Here is a 21995-nt window from a genome sequence, read left to right as displayed (position 1 = left end):
AAAGAAGTTTTCAGATTCTTTAAAATTGCTTCCCCCTTTGTGTGTTTTCTTTCCTATGACTTATATGCCTGAGTTTCAATTCTGACTCTTGACTGACCTATCCTAGGGCTGATAGACAGAAGTTTCACTTCATTCACATGTAAAATTAAGGATTCAGTTATTTAGAAAAAGATTTGCTAAATCAATAAATAAACATTTAAACTTCACTATTAAAGTTCTACTAGTTGTCTCTAGACCCCATATTCTGAGGTATACAAAAAACTCTGCTGTTTCCATTGAGTAGAGCCGAATACCCACAAATATGTTTATTTATTGTCTTTATAAATAAATAAACATTTTATAAACCTTAAAATGATTTACAGTCATGTAAAAGATGATTAAAACATCTTTTATCAAAATACTTTCATTAGTAGATCCACACAAACATACATATTCAGAAAATCTGATATGGGTTGCTTGTAATGGTTAATTTCATTTGTCAGCTTGGCTGGGGTATAGTGTCCAGTTATTGGCCAAACAAACACTGGCCTGATTGTTTCTGTGAGGGTATATCATAGATGGATTGAAATTGTCAATCAGTTGATTACATCTATGATTGATTGCGTCTACACTAAATAAAGGAGATGGCCTTCAGCAATGAGAGGTGTCTCCTGATCCAATAAGCTGAAGGTCTGAAAGCAAGAACTGAGGATTTTAGAAGTCAGAAAGAAAAATTTCTGCCTCTTCTTAAGCCAGCCACCTTACCCAAGGGATCACAATTTCACCTTCATTTGAGTTTCCAGCTTGTGACCTGCCATATAGAGTTTGAATGTGCCAATTCCCATGGACAAAGGAGCCAATTCTTATAATAAGTTTCTTAATATTTAAATATAACTATAAATTATCTCCTGTTGGTTTTATTTCTCTGGAGAATCCTGACATACAAATTTTGGTACTGAGAGTGGGTACTGCTATTACAAATCCCTAACAATGTGGAACAGGTTTTAGAATTGGGCAATGGGTAGAGGTTGGAAGAATTTTGAGGCACTTGATAGAAAAGGCTTTGATTGCTTTGAAGAGACAATCATTAGAGATATGGATGTTAAAGCTGCTTCTGAAGACTATAGAAGAAAATGATGAATGTGTTATTGGAAACTTGGAAGGACGGTAATCATTGTTATAAAGTGGCAGAGAACTTGGCAAATTTGTGTTCTGATGTCAGATTGAAAGCAAAACTTGTAAGTGATAACTATGGGCATTTAGTTGAAGAGCTTTCCAAGATAAACATGAAAGGGATGGCCTGGTTTCTCCTTGTGGCTTATAGTAAAAAGAAAGAGGAAAGGAATAGGCTGAAAACTAAACTGTTAAGCACAATGGAACCAGCATTTGATGATCTGAAAAATTCTCAGCCTATCCAGATAGTGTGCTCTGAGACTAGAGCCAGAAGCAGCAAGCAATAACAGTGTCCTCCTTTAACTTCCAGGAAGTGAGTCCCCAGAGAACAGGGCTCCATGTGAGGTTGTTAACAGAACAACCCTTTGCTAAGGAGGGTTTCGTTGAACATGGATCCAGTCAGCCATTCCAGAGGAAGTCAGGATTGGAAATACTGTTATTCAGATAGGCTCAGTGAAAGTCCTTCTTTCTGGTTGGGACCCCCTCAAACTGCATGCAAAGCCAACAAGTGTTTTGCAAAATTTGTACGAATGGAAGCAATGCCAACTTGGACTGAAAGGGACAGAAAAGGGGAAAATTGAAGAAAGAGTGACTTCAAGGGCAGAAACATGGAGGCAGAGGTCTGGACCATAAAGATCTTCTCAGGCCAAGAAAGAGGGCCCACCCACAAATTTGGAAAGGGAGCTCTACCCCTGCACTTGAGGGGACTAGGTCTTCTGCCACTATGTTTGGGGTGAGTTAGGTCACCACCCCAATGCATAGAGATAAGTTTTATATCCCAATTTTTGGGCAATGGAGACTGCCATTGCAGTGCTCAGAGAGGGTGGAGCTGAAGCTTTAGCATTTGGGGAGGGCATGGCCACTGTGTGAGTGCTTGGAACAGCCTCTCCAGCTAGCCCAGAGGATGAATTATCAAACCACAGGTGACTGTCAGATCTTGAGATCTAATGGGCTTTGCTCTGCTGGGTTTTAGTCTTGCTTAGGACCCACAACTCTGCTTTACTTCCAATTTCTCCCTTCTGGAATGGAAATGTCTACCCTATTCCTGTCCTAAAATTGTGTTTTGGAAGCAGATAACCTGTTCTCTAGGTTTCACAGGTCCAGCAGATGGGGAGGAATTTTGCCCCAGAATGGACCCCACCCATAACTGATTTTAAAGAGATCTGGACTTAGAGTTGTTAGGGAAATGGCTTGAGACTATTGCGATATAAGAATAAAGTGAATGTAATATTTAAAAAAATTGTTATGAAAAATATCCACTTTCAGTCCAACCATATTATACAATCAATGGCCCACAATATCATCATATGGTTGTGTATTCTTTACCATGACCATTTTTAGAACATTTACATCATTTCAGAAAAAGAAAAAAAGAACTCTTTACATTCCATACCCCTTACCCCTCCTTCTCATTGATACACAGTATTTCAGTCTACCCAATTTATTTTACCCCTTTCTCGCATATTTATTTATTTATTCTCCTTTTTTTTTTTAACTCATTTGTTCATACCCTGGATAAAAGGAGCCTCAGAAACAAGGTTTTCACAATCACACGGTCACATTGTAAAAGTCATATAGTTACACAGTCGTCTTCAAGAATCTAGGCTGCTGGGGGCGGGCTACAGTGGCTCAGCGGCAGAGTTCTCGCCTTCTATGCCCGAGATCTGGGTTCGATTTCTGGTGCCTGCCCATGTTAAAAAAAAACAAAGCAAAAGAATCAAAGCTGCTGGAACACAGTTTAACAGTTTCAGGTACTTCCCTCCAGCCACGCCAATACACCATAAACTAAAAGGGATATCTCTATAATGCATAAGAATAACCTCTAGGATAACCTCTCGACTCTGTTTGAAATCTCTAAGGTGAATGCATTTTGCAGGTGGAAAGAACATGCATTTTGGGAGTCCAGAGGGCAAATTTAGACATGTTCTTAATCTTTATCTATGTTTCTGTGGGTGTGAACCCACTGTAAGTAGGATCACTTGAAGATATTATTTTTAGCATGGCCCAACTAAATGAGGTTGGGTCTTAATCCAGATGATTGGAGTCCTTTATAAATAGAAGAAATCCAGATAGTCAGAGGAAGCCACAGGGAGGAGCTGGAATTCCCCATCAATGGAACCTGGAAGAGAAGAGAGGATATGGACATATAATGGGAAAGCCATGGAACCCAAGGATTGCTGGTCAACCAGCACACTACTGCCCTGGGAAAACACAAACCTCCCCAACCATATGCCAAAAAACTCCCCTTGCTTAAGCCAGCCCAATATGTGGTTCTGTCCTAGTAACCTGGAAAACACAAGCAATAACTATTTACAGAAATATTCCTTTAGAAAATGATTTTTGTTGGGGGAGAAAGGACACTTGAGAGACTTGACTTCCAATTCCAGCTCCATCACTTCATAGTTGTCTGACCTGGACAAGTCATTTGCTTCATCTGTAATGACTTTCAAGCATTTTTCCAGTTCTGGAAAACTCTACTTTTGTAAAATAGGAGATTGTTTCTTCCTCCTTCTTATGTTTAACATAAGAGATCAAATGGGGACAGGGAGACTATACTTGGAAAACCCTGGAAATTTGCGTTATTTGGTCATAAATCAGCTGCATCATCTTTAAAATATTTTGAAATGGATTTCATATCAATTGATCAGAGAAGCCATTTTCTTTTTTGCAGTTTGTGATATTTATTAATAGTGAGCTGTCATAGTCTTTTCATGCCAAAATTTTTACAAAAGAATCCATATCCTAAGGTATTCAAGTAAGTGAGAGCTTTTCTTAGCACTACCTGAGAAGTGACTGTATTTTCCATCCTACAGGAAGCTGGATTTGACAGCTAATGAATGTTTTGTTCTAAAACTACCATCTGTTCGAAGGCAGTTTTTGAGATTTATATCATCACCAGTATGTATGCAATATAAAAATACATTTTCATTTTTATATATGAAGAAGGTAAAGGCACAATTATACATAGACTTAAAAGATTTAATATTTAAACAAATGTGGCTCAGTTTAAATTTTAGCAATTTAAGAAATTCAGAATACTCTCTGACCGTGTAACGATACATGCATTTGATATCTGCAAAAACTGAAAGAATTTTTTAAGGCAACAGAATTGTAGGCGATGCTGGAGGTGATAGTACCGCACACAGTGTCCACACAAGTCTTCTAATTCCAGTAGCTGCTCGGCACCAGACGGGTATTCTCTCCTCAGGGGCATGTCTCAACAACACTGGTTTATTTTCTAGTTAGAGGCAGGCTGGTACCACTGGAAGTGTTGCTTGAGTAATAACCTACTTGAAGGATAAACAAAAGTTCACAGTATTTGAAAATGAACTAGCACATTCTAAAATTGAAAAAGAAAGTCAACCCTTCTCTCAAGTTAGGAACCTTATGATTTAAAACTCGGAAACTCTCAGCAGTCATGAGAAGGAAGGATGTGTATATAGAGAGAGAACGTTGCTTCCACCAGAGAGAAACAGAGATAAAAGACACACAGGCATGTTATATGGGAATTTTAATTTTGTGCATGATTGTTCTATAAATCCACAACTTCTCTAATACGGAAAAAGAAAGGAAGGAAGGAAGGAAGGAAGGAAGGGAGGGAGGGAGGGAGGAAGGAAGAAAGGAAAGAGAGAGAGAGAGAAACAGACTCCTGCTGACATTTGAATCCCTGGTTTGTTTCAACACCATGCTTCACTTCATCTAACTAGTTCAACCATTTCTTCAATTTGGTACTCCAGTTAAATCTCCCTACATGACCAAGCTAGTTCAAACTGGGTTTCTGTCATTTTCAACCACACGAGGCCTGACTGATGTTTAAATAACTAAATACATGGGGGTGCGAGGGTGGTTCAGTGGTAGAATTCTCACCAGCCATGCAGGAGACCTGGGTTCGATTCCCAGTCCCATGCACTTCCCAAAAAAAACAAAGAAAGAAAAAACAAGCAAACAAAAAATCAACAATTAGTGCTGCAATAAGGGATACACACATGGAGAAAGGGTGAAATGTGAACCCAGGCATATAGCAAAAGAAAAAATATGTATTATATATATCTATATTATATATATCTCCTTACCCTTTGTCCTACTTCTCTATTCCTTATTCTCCAGTTAATCTGGTAACAATACACAGTTAAGAGCACACTAAGTGCCAAGGATGTCTTATACTGCCAGGGTAACACAGATACACTTTTCACTGGGACCTTGGGAGGCATTTGCCTTAATTTGAGAGCCAATTGGTAGTGGGTAGTGAAGAGATCTGGGCCAGGGCAAGACATGTCTCATCGTTCCTTAAGTCAGATTTGGTATCAAACACCTGGTACAACTCTTAAGAACAGCTGGCCCTAGTGAAAAAAAGAGAATTTGTTTCCCTAAGCAGAGGACAAGTCTTGGTAGATGCCTAGTCTCCCACAGGAGAGGAGCTTAGGAAGCCAATTAAGCAGCAGACATTCTGGATGAGAAGATGCTGGCCAAGCCATAAGGGGACATTTATAGGAGAACGTCGAGCATGCGCAAGCCTATGGCATAATGCTGGGTGTTGACTCCCGGAGCTGGAAGTGAACAGGGCCCAAGAGGGTCCGCTTGGGAGAGAAGAGATGAGGGAGAACATTCTAGATAGGGAAATACCCTGCAGAAAGCCTGAAAGGAGGAGCAGGTCGAGAGAGGTGGGGACATCCTACAGAGGAGGGGGTGGCGGTGTGATAATCTCTGAAGTTTCTGATTAGGAGTTTAAATGTAAGAAGAATGTGCTTTAGGGAACTGAATTTGACATAGGCTTTACCATGGATTTCCAAACAGCAGAGCGATGTGATCCAAAGAAGATTTTTGTAAGATTGTTCTTTGCACTGTGTGAAGGAAATCTGAGAGAAGAGAGAAAGGCCAATGGCAGAGCCCCAGATGGGAGACGGTTGCCAACATTGCGGGAATGTATTGGAAGGGGTAGATTGAAAAGGATACAAAGACAGGCCTTGATGACTTCCTGCTGGGAAGAGGGTAAGACTCAAGTTGACTCAAAGGAACAGAGAGGAGAATCATTTTAGGCAGTTATTGAAAGGTGGGGAGGAGGGAAGAGGTAGAGGGAAAACTGAGACTGAATCTTTCAGAAGAAAAATGCAAGTGATGCTTTGAAACTTGGTAAATCTCCTAAGACGAAAGTTTCCAAATGGGGAAAGAACCTCCTCCTCCCCTCTGCCTCCTCCACTGACTGTTAGAGCAGACCATGGGGCAGAAAGAACACTGGCTTACTCTAGGAAATAGGTAAGCAGCTCAAGTCAGGTAACTTATTAAGGAAACCACTTTATAGATTTTCTGCCGAGAGATTTATATGGAGATTCTTTTTCATTCTTGCTTTCTGTTTGTGGGGAGGGCTTGTTTGAATAGTTAAATCAATGATGAATAATGACAATTGAGAATAATTGAGCAAGTAAGACCAGAGCTAAAAATGTATTCTGAAAATCTGCAGAAACTGTTCAGTTTTGAACAGGGGAGACACATCTGAAATCCTAGTGACTGGTTTGTATAAGTTCTGAGTTACGAATGCATGGATTGGACCTATTGATCACAGGTCCATTACGCAGTCCCCCCATGGGGGAGCTCTCTCACTCACTGCCCTGTACTCTTTGAATGGAGATGGCCATTTTCTGTATCAGGTGACCCAGCTGATCAGAGCCTGGTGAATGACCTGACCCAAGAGGTTTGGCAAGGAAGCTCTGCACAGAGAGAGACCATGGTGATTAGCTAGGCTAATCCGGTTCTTTCTCTTGGAAACGTTGCTTCCTACAAACTCAAAGAACCCATTTAAAAGAGTCATATGTCCATCACTCCAAAGTTCAAGTTTACCTTTTTTGGTTCTGCTCCCCATTAGCCAGCAGCTCCCATATGACTATTCTTCTTGACTTTCTAACAAGGTAGGGCAGATCCCCTGACCAGCTCAGGTAGGCTGAATTTCACTCAGGTAGGCTGTAACTGCCTTACCAGAGTTGGACAAGTAGAGACCGAAACCAAATCTGTGGGGCCCTCGTGTCCACCACTCATTCTCCCCATCTCCAGAACATCAATAACACCCCCAACTGCAAGGGTATGGAAAAGAAGATGGCAATGACAGGGACGTCACTGTGACCCTGACTGTCCTTTACCAATGTATTTAAGAACAACAGCCTTCTCTCATTAAGTTTGCCAGCATCAGGGGTTCCAACACTCCTAAGTGTCACAAGGTGCTATCTGTGCTACTGTGGCAGCACCGACAGGTCTAGCTCTGGAGAGGAGTTTGCTATTGTCCCATGGCTTTTTCATGTAAGAGCATAGAGGCGGGGGGTTGAGGGGCTGCCACCACCAATCATTAGAGAAGTGACTTCTCTGATGGATGTTTCAAGATCCAGCTCTTTCCAATTATTGCAGATGTAAGTTACTGGTCTTGCTGTCAGGTCAGAGCAATCAGCTTTTTCATCCAATGCAGTAAGCCCAGAAATTGTAGCATTTGTCCAGCTGTCTGGGCACCCAAGCCTCTGCTTCCATCATCTTCACAGGCCTGCAGGGTGAATTGCCTGGTTTGTACTAAGTGGCAGTCCTGTGATGCTGCTGTATTTTTTAATAAAATGAAACTCTTCCTCCTGTCCCCTAGAGAGTGCAAAGTGCCTTCTTGACTCAGGCTTTAGCTTTCTACAATTTCAATTAGTGTCTGGGTGTCGTGTGGGTGCAGCAGTTTCAAGGTGAGATGCCTGCAGAGCAGCTCTGTGAGATATGTCAGGAAATAGTCACTTGCACATAGTTTGGCTGGCAAGGGGGAGCCTCTGGGATTTCAGAGGAAACACCATACCTCATCCTGTGTGACTAAATTATAAAAAACATGGGAAAGTAAATTTCATTTCTCAATCCCTGGCCAAGTGTTCAGGCAGTTAAGTTCACAGATACCACACTTATGCACAGGACCAGTTTGTAAAAGCAGTCTACATCCTTGAGTTGCTACTGGACACAGAGAGTTCTGGAAGCTCTTCCTCCTTTTGCCCAAGGAGGCAAGTTTCTTTGGGCCTGTGGCCCACTCAAGGCAGGCTTGATATGCTCTGTGATTCCAAATGTCTTGATAATTTTTTCCAAGTTCAAGCAAATACAAGTCCATGTTTTCTGGCTGCTATTCTGGACCAATGAGTTCTGCTGGGAATGTGTCTTCTCCTCTCCCTGAAAAAAACATCAAAAATGAATAAAAACAGGGGCCTGAGCAATCTGACCTTCCCAGCTTGTTCTCTCCAGCTTGTAGTATGTCTTTTGTTTCCTTCTACCCTTGACCAGTGTGATGACTTTGCTCTCATGCTGACTCTCATGCCTGTGATGTCATGGATAACAGACTGTCTGGCTGTCCCAACACACCAGAGTTTAATTTAGATTCTCTAATGATTGGCGATGGCATGCTATCCAGGCGATATTGCACAGCCTTATATTGTGCTAAATGCACACAGAAAGCCCTTCATAATTTCATCACAAAATTAGGAAAGGAATGACCTGACAGCCACTGGATGCCAACCCTCACTGAAGAGGTCACCACATTTTCATATCTGGCTGTGCGTGGTCCACAGCCCTGGAGGACCAGGACTTTGAAACTCAGCTTCGGCTGTGGTTACTGCAACCAACAAATACCTTGTACACTGCGACTATTTTGAAAACCTTAATATTCTAGCTTTCCGGAAAGAAATAACTCTGTCAGATTTCTGTGTAGGCACCAAATAGCTAAAAAACATTCTCTGTACCATATTTATACTTTAGAAGTGAAAACATGTCTGCCCCGGCAGGGTTTAGGCTAACTGCGCTTGTCATCTCACTCTAGAACATTCAGAACAAATGGCAACGCTTGCAAGTAAGTGCTACCATCTAATTAAGGTACAGTCATGGCAGGCTGTGGAAAGCTGAGCAGACACAAATCCATGACAATTTCTTTGCTTTTGACCCTAATTCTTCCAATGGACTTTTTATTCTCCTTTTGCAGCTATTAGTTTAAAGAAAAACAAAACTCTAATTTTGAATGTGTTTTTCCCCTTCTCACTCACGTCACATTTTTCCAGTGTGTGCTGTTCCACATTCTGACAGCATAGTTCTGACAGGTTGGCATCGACTAGTGTTTGCTGTTAGGCATTTCTGATGTGACATTGGCTTCCCTTCATGCAAAAAAATTTTTCCAAAATGAATGTAGGTTGTTAGGGTAAAACTTCTGATCAAAACCTAACATATTTGGAGCAAACGTTGGTGCCTCTATCTCCTTAGCTAACCAGTGGCTCATTTATTACACAACAATTGTCCATTGTCATTAATATGGACACAAATGTTGTCAATTAGGCCATTCCATGGATTGGGATAAAATGTCACCAGTTTGGCAGGCTTACTGAGGAGCACATGCTATTTCTAAAGAACCTACTCCAAACATATTGGAAACAACATGAACAGTGTGTGTGAGGGAACTCCTTCATGGTCTCAGAGGAGAGCTATGATCGCACTGGATTCTCCATTACCAAGGCACACACATTCTCTTAAGAGAATAGGACCACCCCAATGCATTCCATTCTCAATTCCAAGGCCTTTTTCCTCATGGAAGAATAAGAAGGCTCCTAGAAGTCCATAGACATTTCTTATTTGTGTAATCAGAATCTATTTGAAACCATTAAAAACTAGTTTGATGTTGGGATGGAAAAGAGGGGTCCGAATTGCTTAAAATAAGCAGTTTTTTCTTCTTGTATGGGAAAACAATTATTTGTTGGGATGGAATAGAGAAAGTAAAGGAGATGGTGGGTATGCTACTGGCAGCATATGCCCCATAACCTTCCCCACTTACCACCCTGCTCTGTGAATTGTCTTCATGCCCTTCTCCACCGTTTCTGGATTTTCTTTCCATGTGGGGACCTCTGGCAGCTGGAGGTAAATACACCTGCATATCCTGCTGCCTTGCCCTGGAACAGTGGCCATTGCATGTTTGGGTGGGTGCCGAGTTGTGAAAGCCAGCGCTAGCCCTGCTGTCACCATCTGATTTGGGCTGTGATATTATCACCTTGTGAACATAAGGAGGCGAATCTCAGAGAGCCAGGCTAGGTTTTTGGGACCTCCAGGCAGAGAATTTGGATCAAGGTACATAGAGAGTACGTGAAGTTGAAATTGCTAAGACTTTCCATGAATGTATAATATAGTCACATTATTTTCTGCTTGACCAGTTGTCTGCTTGGCATTCTCTCAGTGAAATTTGGAAGAAAAGGGTGAAAGACAGGGGAGTAATTTCCTGTCCACAGGTATAATACATGTTAATATCTAATGAAGCACAATGCATGCCAATATCTAAAGATAGAGCCATGAAAATATATCATGCTTCCATATGCCTCAAAGAACTGCTTCCTGATTGAATACCAGATTGTTATTTTATCCATGGCATATATTTTATGATTTCCAACACAATTGTTCTTTTCCACTGGGCACAAACTACTCTTCTAAACCCTGAAATCCAATGCTTTTACTGCTCTGTTGCATACATATATGTATGCACACACATATACACACATACACACACACAGCCATATACTCAGATCCAGCCCTAACTAAGACTTCATATTTTACGTTCAATAAATAGTTTCTCTTTAAAATGCTGTCTTAGAATCTTGTGCTATCTTGACTCACTCCATGGCAGGTTGAAGGTAGCTCTAAATATGCATTCTTAGATGGCATCTTGACTAAACTCTTTATGATATTCCAGTAGCTTAAAGATGCTCTCATTCTTTGTTTTAACCTGAAATGCACATGCTCTTTTCAATAGCCTTCTTTTTTCTTTTTGTCTGAAAGAAAGAGAAAGAGAGAGAGAAGCAACAGTCTTGCTTTCCAACCCAGAGTCTATGTAGAAGGTTCCTTCCTAGAACTTGTGAATCCTCTGTTATCTCTGTAACACTTTTTCCACCAAAAGCAAATGAATATGGAAATAGTTTCCTGCCTTCTCAACAAAGGAGGGAACTGTGCTCCTAAGTTATATTTAGTCACCAGAAATTGAAAATCCTAATAGCTCCCGTGTGCAGAGGGCTCTGATGTGCCAGGTGCTTTGCATTTCTCTGTGAACTCACACGTGAACCCCACAAACGGTGCAGTCATAAAGACAGCTCACACTGATGGGATGTGCATGTGGTACTGACTGCTTCCAAGCAATATCGCATTTAACCTTCATAACTGGACTTTGGGTTGTAATTGTACAAGGAATCAGAGGCTCAGAGAACAGAAGTGCTGTGCCCAAGGACACACAATAAATGGCAGGAATAGGAAGCAAAAGAAATCTGATTCCAAAGCCTGTGTGCTCTTCCTCCAGCTTATTTTACCTCCTGACGAGCACTTTCCCATGAATTCATTCAGTTCCCTAAATGTGGCAGCAAATTGCTTTGTAGTTCATGAGATCTACGGAGCAAGTGAACAGGTGTTTCTAAGAAAACATGGTTAGTATCAAATTATGTCAGGGTTGGTCACAAGCTGTGGCTCTTGATCTCTGGTGCATGTAAGAATTAGGGGAACATGTCTGAAACGCAGATATCTAGGCCCCACTTCTAGGTTTCTAGCCAGTCACTGGCTAACAGCTAAGTTTGTTTTCCAAATGGTCAATAAATTTACTGATTCATACTTTAGTAGATTGAGACTATGCCATTTCTAGTTCTAATGGTTTATTTCATGAATGGAAGTTGTCACCAAATCTCTTGCTATTAAGAAATTTACAATCTGGCATGGCGCATGAGGTCTTTACGCTTATAGGTATGTGGCAAGATGACCTTATTTTGAGATATTAGTAGAAATAGTATCTAACATGGCATGAAACTTGAAATAAATCTTTAACCTTGAAAATAGGAAATTTAAATGAGTATACTTTACTGAGTAGTAGAGTTGATTACAAATGAAAGATGTTTTGTGGCCTTTGATTTAAATGCCAGGTGAGTTCTTATGATATCAGCCTCTGGCCAAAAGCCTCTATGAGGAAGAGGAGAGTCTTGTTTTCCCAAAGAAATGATGTACAGAAGACTGTGGCTTCTCTCTCTCTTTCTCTTTCTTTCTTTCAGACAAAAAGACAAAAGAAGGCTATTCGAAAGAGCATGTGCATTTCAGGTTAAAACAAAGAGTGAGAGCATCATTAAGCTACTGGAATATCATAAAGAGTTCAGTCAAGATGCCATCTAAGGACAGATATTTAGAGCTACCTTCAACCTGCCATGGGGATACTTTTTAATTTTAATTATATTGGTGTTTCAACTTGATTTGTTAGTAAATCCACCTTTTAACCTTTTTTTTGCACGGTTCTGGCACCGGGAATTGAACCCGGGTCTCTGGCATGGCAGGTGAGAACTCTGCCTGCTGAGTCACCGTGGCCCACACTTAACTTATTGAAATATTACCTTAAAAATACAATTATAAGGCTTTAACATTTTCCATCAGATGGCTGAAAATCAGATTTACCATCCTGCAATTGCTTCAGAATTAGAACATTTTTGAATTCATCTTCTTCAGGCTGACATATCATCATTTCCCATGTTTTATTACCCTGTTTACATCGCGGTTAATTAAGAAAGTTGGTAAATGTTAGAAACTAATACCCAAACAGTGAGGCCCATACTTATTGTGAAGTAGCAGCAAAGGACTAACAAGGGGAAGTGCTCCACATTTTAAAATTAATCTTGCAATATATAAAATCCATCATAACCCCTTATTCAGAAAGAAAAAGCTGTGCCTTCTCATTAAATAAACAGGTGGCCCCTCACGGTGGAGAGGGCAGTTTTCTCTGGAAAAGTAGCCATTTTGTTTATGAATAGCATCAGTTCCAAGAACTCTACTATCAAGGCTCCAGTGTGTGTGTCATGCAGAGAGGAGAAAAAAGAGGATTGGATTTAATCCTACATCTGTGACTAGTTATGGTAACCTCCAGGTCTTTGGTGGTTTCAGCAAAAGATCTAATACACATTCCAGGCATCAAAAACTATAAGGGAAACTGTACAAATATTTAAACAAAGAATTAATGCTTTCACTAGTTTGAGAAAATGAAAAAGTACACGCAGTTCCCCACTGACTTGGAAGCTACCTTCAATTCATCCTTTCACTCGGCCGTGGCTGAGCTTCCACGTGGGGACAGAGGCTCTTCTGGTGGCTTGGGTGGAAATGTGGAGTCCTGCTGACCCTTATCAGTGCTGATTTGGAAAATGCACCAAGTTCTCTGGGGAGGTGGGAGGGGGCAAAGGAAACATGGCAACCGTTATGTAGGAGCTTAAAAAAACTAACAAATTTTTCCAGCTAGATGAGACGCTGGGTTTAGGCTTTCTTAATATTTTTCAACTGTTGCTGATGAAAAGTTGACTTTCACTTGACTTAATTCCTCATCTCCGACTCATATTTCATGGTAATTAGCTGTCTTCCTGCAAACCACTAATTATTCTCTTTGGTCTCTTTTGTTCACATGTTTTGATTTTATTTGCTATTAGAAAATTTAATTTTTGATGAATTAAGCAAAACTCACAAATAGCATGAAATCTTCTTGATAAACACATCATCCAGGTACTTAAGAGGCAAACAAATAGAGTTTTAGGACAATAAGTAGTGTTTAATGTCGAACATAGAAAAAGCAGAAATAAGACCCCAACAGACTTAAAACAAATAGACAAGAATTCAAGAAAATCCAGACAGTTTCTTTAAGTGTGAGCCATTTTGTGTCTTCTTCCTTTGGTAACCCTTGGACCTCAGCTGATATTCTTTCGATCCCACTCAGTTGATGAGGATTTATAACTCAGCATTTCCACAGTGTGAGTTTAAGTGGCCAGTTTTACTTGAGAGATATAAAACAATTCAAGCCAAAAGATAGTGTGTCATCTACCTTTTTAAAGGTATGATGACGGGTTGCAATAGACAGAGGGAAGGGCAGTGCCTTCCACCAAGGAGCTCAGCACCTATTTGCAGAACTGAATATGTATGTCAATAAAGCAAATCCAAGGTAGCCCGTGGATTATTAGTCTTCCACAAGAAGTATAAATAAAATGCTATGGAAGTTTTATAGAGTCAGAGAAATAAAGATCAGGAAACGTCTTTTATGGTAGATTTACGTTCTCTTCAACACTCAACTAGACTAACTTCAAAAATACACAGCCCTGTTAATAAATTCCACCCTAATGTACACGGGAGAACGTAAGTCAGGAGCCTGGCACGTAAGCATTAAATAAATTAGAAAGTTAAGTTGTCATCTCCTCCAATTACCTTGGAGAAATTTTGTGTTGCTTGCCATCGCTAACGTTGGAAGCCTGCTATGTTATTCTCTCTGCATATGGATGCATTTCCTTGCAATTAATGTTAGTTCCCATTTAAAAAAATAAAATGTTACATAGCGTTAAATAAAATGCTCTGGTTAGTTTTGCTTGATTTTTGATTAGCCAGTGGGTGATGGCGAGAGAGGTGGCCCGGGCTGTCCATGTCTGAACCTCCCCCTTGCTGGCCAGATGCATGTCTTCTAGAAGCAGCATTGGCATCTACTTTGTGCCAGGGGGAACCCAGCCAGCCACCCCCCAGGAGGGCAGCTTTACTCCAGGATTTTCCTTATGAGTTAGTCAAAGTGTTGTACACTGCAGGCCAGGGAGACGCTTGTGCCATTCTGGTGACCACTGGTAAACAGCCACCTTTTGCTATGGGTGTTTGGTGATAGGGCTGGGGAGAGAAGCAGAAGGACTGTTTGTCATTAGTATGCGGCATTATGGGGAAGAAGCTAACAAAGAAAGAGCAAATAATTAGGAAATGATTTTGCTTTGTGCAATAACCATCCAGATTCAGTCTCCTAAGAATGAAGGTATATGATTGAAAAATATTTGCTCTGCTCTATTTTAATGCCCAGGGTTGCAAGTTTTCCGTTCAGGTCAGTGTCAAAAACACTGTCAATAGTCAACATGCAACGCACTTTGTTCTTTATTCACAAGGGGCATTGCTGTGCTATTCCTCTTCGTTATCATACCATGATGCTGATGGCTACCGCCTTTTGAACGTTTATTACCAGCCAACCATTCTGTTAGGTTCTTGACACATATTATTTCTATCTCCTGTGCTTTAGTCCTGCATCTTAACTTCAGCGCATGTAAGTATCACCTGGGCATTTACTTAGAGTGCAGATTCAGGTTCTCAGCTACAGGAATTGGAGATTCTGATTCTGAACATCATAAGGAGACCCATGAATCTGGCTTTCAACCAACTCCCCAACCGAGGCTGATGTAGGTGATCCAACAAGACACAGGGTTCTAGCTTGTGTTAAAAATAAGGTTGCGGTATTCATCATGCGAAGCATGTCAATATATAAGCATTAGAGATGTTTGCAGAAATTACAAAAATAGGCCAAAAAATCTAAATACAAGTTTAATTGACACCTGTTGACATAAAACTCTTTCTAGCTTTTGTATAGCTATTATCTTCTGACTTTCTTGAACAAACCAATGAGGGTGGCTTCAAAGTTTCCTAGAACATCAATGCTTTAAAAATGACAACAGATAGTGTTTTAAAGACTAAGGAAAACATCAAAGAACATCTTATTCAGTTCAAGGAAATCTTATATTAGGTCATCAGAGAGGAACTCTAGCTCAGGGAGGGATGAGGGTTATTCCAGGTCCTTCAGAAGGCAATAGATTAAAGAACCAAGGGCTTTATCTCTCTCTCTTTTTTAAAATTTCTTAAGCAGGCCATGAAGCCTTCTTTCTCTGGTCATTACACATCTCCTCTGATGACTCATTCATCCAAGTTCCTTCCTGAGTCTGTGAAATCCCTTCTCCAGGATCAGAGGAAAGTGGGTCCATTTGGGTGCCCAGGGCCGGACTCCCACACAGGCTCCCGGGACAGGGTGAGATTTCCACCAGCATCATGTAAAAATGATGATAAATCACATTCTGTATTTTGCATCATAGAAACAAATAACAGCTTTTTCCCCCTGTGTTGAAATATTCCAAAATCAAGTAGGTACGAGAAAGAGACTGAAGCTGCAAGAAAGTAGCATAGCTGGGATTAGGAGAAGAAAAGCATTTTTTCTTATGGTTGAAATAAAACCTAAACAGGTGCTTTCTGAGTTACAAAGACCAGACATGAAAAATGTCCTCTTTTCTATAAACATAATTACATGTATATGTTTATATGTAAGTGTGCTTAGATGTATATACATATATGTATGCATGGACAAGTATTGTAATACATAACAAATCATCTAAAACCATATTACTGTGTGTACATATATATATTTTTATATATAGTTGCTTTCTCACATCATCTTGTGTCTATGTCTTCGGAGACCAGTGTGAGAAGTTAACTTGGTGGATTTTCCTCACCACCTTTTCCTTTTATTTCAGGAAATGCCATGCTCCCCTTTATATCTCTCTTCCTCCATTTATAATTCAGGAAACCACCTGCTCATATTCATGTATCTTTAAACCTTGCCCTCTTTCCTCTTCGTAATTCTTCTCCCACATCTTCAGAAAAATCTCCCACCTTTCTCCCTGCTATCCCCTCCTACCTGACCCCACCCCCACCCCGCCATTGCCCCATCCTCCTTTCTTTATTCTCTACTTGTTTTGCAATGGCTTTCACTATGATTGGAAAACCTCAAAGCAGGGTGAGTGAGATCCAATACTGGAAAGAGGGAAGCCACACATTTTGAAATGAGGTCAACATGAGAAAGAGCCAGTGTTCAACAGCCACCAGAAAAACTCTGCAATAGCGAAGTCTTCATCTTCAGAATCCCCAGGCTCTCTTTCTCCTTGCCCTGCCCTAATTGAATCTGCTCTTATCGACCTCTCTGTTAAAACATAATTTCTTATTAAACTTTATTTTATTTGATTCAGCTTGGTTCCGGGTATTGCCACAATATTTTTCACAGCAATTTACACAGCATTTCAGCTACGTTATAAAACTTTCCGGGGTTGACCCAGAAACCCAACAAAATAACAGTGTTCTATGGAGAAACATGTTCTAGTCTCAAGAAACCGGCTGATAAATGATCTTGGGGAACATTTGGCTCTGTGTGTCTGCACAGATCTCAGCGCATATGGGGACCCCATGACAACAAAAAGGGATTTCACTGAGTTGACAAATTGAAGAGAAACAGGAACTCTAGATGTCACTGCAGCGATCCATCCTTGAAAGATGCTTTGATGATAAGTAGCAGTGTCTCCACTATTAATGGCTCTGACGCCTCAGAAAAGCCTCCTGCATTTCATTTTCCTTTTGCTTTTTTTTCATCTTATTCCCCAGTCTGCACTAGTAGCGCAAGTACTCCTGGTAGTTTTCTGACATTTTCTGCATTCTCAAAATGTGCCAAGGACTGCATAGGTGCTGAAAGCCACGCTCTTGTTTAATTCTCATGATATTTCCTATGGAGTGGGTATCAGCATTAACCATTAACCTCGTTTTATTAGAGAGGAGCTCGAGCGAAAAGAATGAAAATGACTTCTAGAAAGTGGCAGAAGCAGCCAAGAATGACACGCAAGCGGCCAAGAATGGCACGCAAGCGACCAGATCATGAGCACCTGGCCATGCTGCCCACCCACCCCCACCTGATCTCTCCACCTGCCCTGTCCATAGCGCACAATGCAGCACTTATTTATATCCTCCATTCTTTTCCAAAAAATAGTGTACTTGGCCTTTTTTGCTCTGTTAGACTGCACAGGACCTTTACTCAATGGGCCAAAGCAAAGGTCTCAGGTCAGATTTTGCAGCCTCCTGGGTAAGTGCTTCCCTGAGACCCAATCTCCTTATCTGTAAATTGGCATCCAGTTCCTAGGACTGTAGTGAGGATTAAAAGAGCTATAGAGTACATGGAGGCTGGAAATCTTTAGGCATTATTAGTACCAAGGCAGCTATCAGTCCCAAGTCCACGCTGTGGCTAAATGTTTTTGCAAAAAACCTCTTAGGTAAGATAACTAGTTGGTTCTGCCATCCATTTCGGCCTTGGTGGACTTGATTTAGCCAACCCCCTTTTGCAACTCCCCAACTCATCAGCAAAGTGTAATGCTGTATCTCATCTCTCTGTTATCCCAATGTCAAGAACTTCTGTCCCAAGCAAATCAGGCAGCAGCATAGTATTTCCACCTCTCCCCTGCTGCAAGGGAACTGGAGTGGCTCAGTACTCAGGCAATGTTCTTGCTTGTTTGAACTGCCCCACCGGCCTCCTCCTACTCTGGGCCTCAGTGTGCTCATCTGTTACCTGTGAGGACCAACTGACCTCTCAGGTCCCTTATGGCTCTAGGGCTACGTCTCTTAGGAACCCCCCCTCCCTTTTCGAAAGAAGCAAATCCCAAACACTAAGCTGTCCTCCCTGTTTTCATTGCATCCATGGGTGTTTGTGTAAGTGTGATTGTGTGAAGTGTTGTGTTTATGTTTATATCTGTTTGTATATGAGCGTCTTTATGTGTGCGCGTGAGACTGTAGATAATTGTGCATTTGAGTTGTATGTTGTGTATATCTATGTAAGTTTCTGTGTGTGCGTGTTGCATCTGTGTGCGGCTGTTTCTGTTTGTAAACGTGGACATTCGTACTGGGTTGGAGAGGCCCAAATCCAAGAGACAGAAAAGAGAAGGAAGAGTGGCCAGCCCACCTGCGCCTCCCGCACCACCCCGCGAGGCAAACCAGTCGCTGCAGATCCCCCGCCGCCCTCCCGCCGAGAGTGCAGAGCACGCGGCGGGGTGGGCGGGGCATCGCGGGAGTGGGCGGGGCACGGCAGGGCGGGGCGAGGCGAGGGGCGGGGCGGCGGGGGAAGCTCCGGGCATGCTCCGCAGCGGCTGCGGCGGGCGGGGCTGGTCGCGCTGGTCCCGGGCCGGCCGGAGCGGCGGCGGCGGCGGCGGCGGCGGCGGCGGTGGCGGCGCTGGGCAGCATGAGGGAGCCGCTCGGTGAGTCCCAGCGTCTCTCTCCGCTCCTGACCCCCAGCCTCCGTGGGACCCGGCCCCCCGGCGCTTGGCGGACCGCGCCCCATCTCCTGCGCGCTCCCCTAACTTCTACGCCCGGGGTTGCGCTCCTTAGCCCGCCTGCCCCGGCGTTCGGGGTGCCGGGATCCCCGAGGGCGCCCCTCCCGGAGCGCCGCGCGGTGCCGGGGCCCGCAGCCGGCCGCAGTGGGCCCGCAGCCTTGCGGTAGGGAAACGCCTGCCGTGCTGGAGGGGAGACCCCGGCCCTCAGGTGCCCCGCCCGGGGCGCGGGATTTCCCGGCTGCGCGGCGTCCCGGGCCCCCACGATCCGGCTCGCGGGCAGCGGCTGGCGTTGACGCTCGCGTCGCCCTCCGCGAGGGGAGGGCCCCGGGGCGGGGGGCGCCCGCTCCCCTCTAGGGGTTGCTCCCCGCCACCACCACCACCACCAGCGCCGGGGTCCACCCACCTCCTCCGTACCCGCACGCCCCGGCTTCGTGGGGACGTTCGCGCCGCTGTCCCGGGCTGGACATCTGTCCCCGGAGCCACTCCTCAGAGTTCCCCGGGCCCCCTGGTGTCCACGACGCCGGGCCGGAGCCCGGACCTGCCCGCGGGACGTTGGGCCCTTCGCCCGGGCGGGCCCGTGGGTGGCCGCGACCCGGGACGGGCTGGGTGGGGGCGGTCACCCCCGGGACGGGTCAGGGCTGGGATTAGGGCGCTAATCGCGGCTGTGCTTCCAGCAAGTGCCCCGGCAGCAGGGCCCCGGCTGTTTGTGATTGTTTAAATTTAAAAAGGGTGGGAGGAAGGAAAGAGCCCCCGCCTGGGAGTGCCGTAAATCCCGTTAGGCGGTTCCTTTATGGGATTTGGAGCCCGCCGGGCTCTCCGCGCTCGAATCTCCCAGCCGGTCTCGGTTCCCCCCTCGCCGCATCGGATTTGCGGGGTCTTCCTCGGCACCCCCAGTCCAAAGCGCGGCCCGCGCCCCTAATCACCCGCGAGCGATGCCGAGCAGGGGGGATGGAAGAGAAGCCCTGGTTTTCCTTTACTGAAGAAAAAATAAAATCGAGAACTTGGCGGCAGCGTCACCTGGGCATGCCCTGATCCCGGCTCCCGCGCACCCTCCAGGAGAGGAGGGCCCGGGCGGGTTGGTTTAGGGGGTCTCCACCCCCCACCGCCGCCCGCCAGGCGGTCGCCCACTCCCACGCCCTGCCGCAGCCCCCTCACCTAGGCGGTTTTTTCTGTCGGTGACTGTTGAATGTGATGTTCCTTATACCCTGAGTTTTCCCCTACCTTGGTTTTTGTCTTTTCCCATTTGAAGAGAATAGGCATCCCAGGGGTTGGGGTGAGGACTGGAAGATGCGGGCTTGGGAGGGCTATAGGAGCCAGGCAAGAAGTGCTCTGGCAGCAGTAGTAGACGTCCATACCCAGTAGTCACAGCTGTCCAGGAAAACTTCAGAAAAGCGTTGCCTTCTATCACAGTTTAAGAGGCCGTCCAGCAAGGCAAACGTGTTTTTTTTTTTTTTCCTTTTTTTTCAAATCATACGCAGATTCTGTTCCACTTAGGTGGGTTTGCATGTGAAATTGGGAATTTGATAGATTCATTAGATTTTCCATAATGTCCTTTGGGTTCAGATGTACTTATTTACCTTAGAATTAGATGTCTAGTTCTTAGCCACCAGCTGAGCAAGCTTCCTGAGGGCTCTGTCCCCTCTGCGCAGGCAGCACGCAGCAAACTGTTTGACTCTGACTGCAGTAGGCGAGCAAATATTTGTTGAACAGAGGCCTTTAATCTGCTGGGCCCTCCTCGGGCAAAACTTCACCCTCTGCTGCAGAGACTGGAAGGTCAGGCCCTTGGTGAGGCCCAAGAGATTTAGAGGGTTCGGGTGGGTGGAGGAAGCCTGTTTCAGAGCAGAAAATAGAAGTTTGTTTTTCCACCCCTTGGAACATAACTTAAAATGACTGTGTCCACTCGCTCGGGAGGACATGACAAGCTAATCAGAATTTATCTCATAACTCATCCCGGTGGTCAGATTCCAGTGGCTATGGGGGATTGTTCAGTAGCTAAAAAAAATTTAACTGGGGGTCAAGGTATACACAAGGAAAAGAAATGCCAATTTTTCAGTTAAATAAAAAAAAGCAAGTATGGCAAGATCCTTGGGGTCGAATTTTAAAAATTCAATTAAAAAATGACTCCTAGAAGTATTCTCAGTGGAGAAAGCCTAGGAGTGTGTGCAACCCCCACGTTCCCATTGTCCTCGCCGGAAGAGCCCTCTCTGGTCTGTCCTGCAGGAACCCAGAGTTTCTGTGCTGAGCGCTTGGCCAGCCTCCATACTAATTAATCTAGAGAGAGTTTAGAACACAGAGGGTTGAGATCGAAACAATTGTTCTGTTGTGGTTTTTATTTTGATAAGCAAAGCCCACGTCTCTGAAATCCTCTAGGCCTACTGCTGACCCCATTGCTTGCGTTGATATGGTTTTTAGCAGACGTTGTTTTTCACCATTTGGATGGAAAGGGTTATCTCACTCATTAAAACCTTGCCATTGTGCTTTGTTCCAAGGGCCTGCTGACTTAAAGAATGCAGGACCTACACCGGCTGAAGCCAGCAGCCAAGGAAGGGTAGACCATTCTTCCAATACTTTGACTTATCCTTCAAACACTAACTGTCCGTAAGAACACAGAATACCCCAAACTCAATGATCTTGCTTTGATTTTGCGGTATCATGTTTTCAATGTGGGCTATTACCCTAATTTTCTTTAACTAAATATATTTTCCACCAGCTTTCTATAGAGAGTGGGGACAGCTTGGCCAAAGTGGCAAAATTGTATTATTAGACTGATTATTATCCTTACAGCACACTGCTCCCTGGTAGTTTCTTTATGGCTTGTCTGTGAAGTATGTAAATGAAAGAATTTAGAGACTGTTTGGAAGAGAAAAGGTGTATTTCGTAAAAGGAAAA

The 21995-nt window shown here is 43.5% G+C and overlaps 1 protein-coding gene and 1 long non-coding RNA gene across 3 annotated transcripts in view; one reads left to right on the top strand and one right to left on the bottom strand.

Moving 5' to 3' along the window:
• Positions 1-840: 840 nt before the first annotated feature.
• LOC143677134 (uncharacterized) lies at positions 841-21314 on the bottom strand. Its single transcript, XR_013172399.1, has 3 exons — positions 20328-21314; positions 6988-8322; positions 841-4439 (listed from the first exon to the last, which is right to left on the bottom strand). It is a non-coding gene; the product is annotated as an uncharacterized LOC143677134 (long non-coding RNA).
• The window catches only part of JCAD (junctional cadherin 5 associated), a 47378-nt gene continuing 44350 nt past the window's right edge, over positions 18968-21995 (top strand). For both annotated transcript variants that reach the window (XR_013172396.1, XM_077152756.1), the window contains exon 1: positions 18968-19031. The gene's annotated coding sequence lies outside the window, so the exon portion shown is untranslated. The remainder of the gene's footprint in view (positions 19032-21995) is intronic.

This window comes from Tamandua tetradactyla, chromosome 1 (assembly GCF_023851605.1).
Source record: "Tamandua tetradactyla isolate mTamTet1 chromosome 1, mTamTet1.pri, whole genome shotgun sequence".
Classification (NCBI taxonomy): domain Eukaryota; kingdom Metazoa; phylum Chordata; class Mammalia; order Pilosa; family Myrmecophagidae; genus Tamandua; species Tamandua tetradactyla.
The sequence above is the reverse complement of the archived record's forward strand: the minus strand, read 5'-3'. Positions and strand labels throughout refer to the sequence as shown.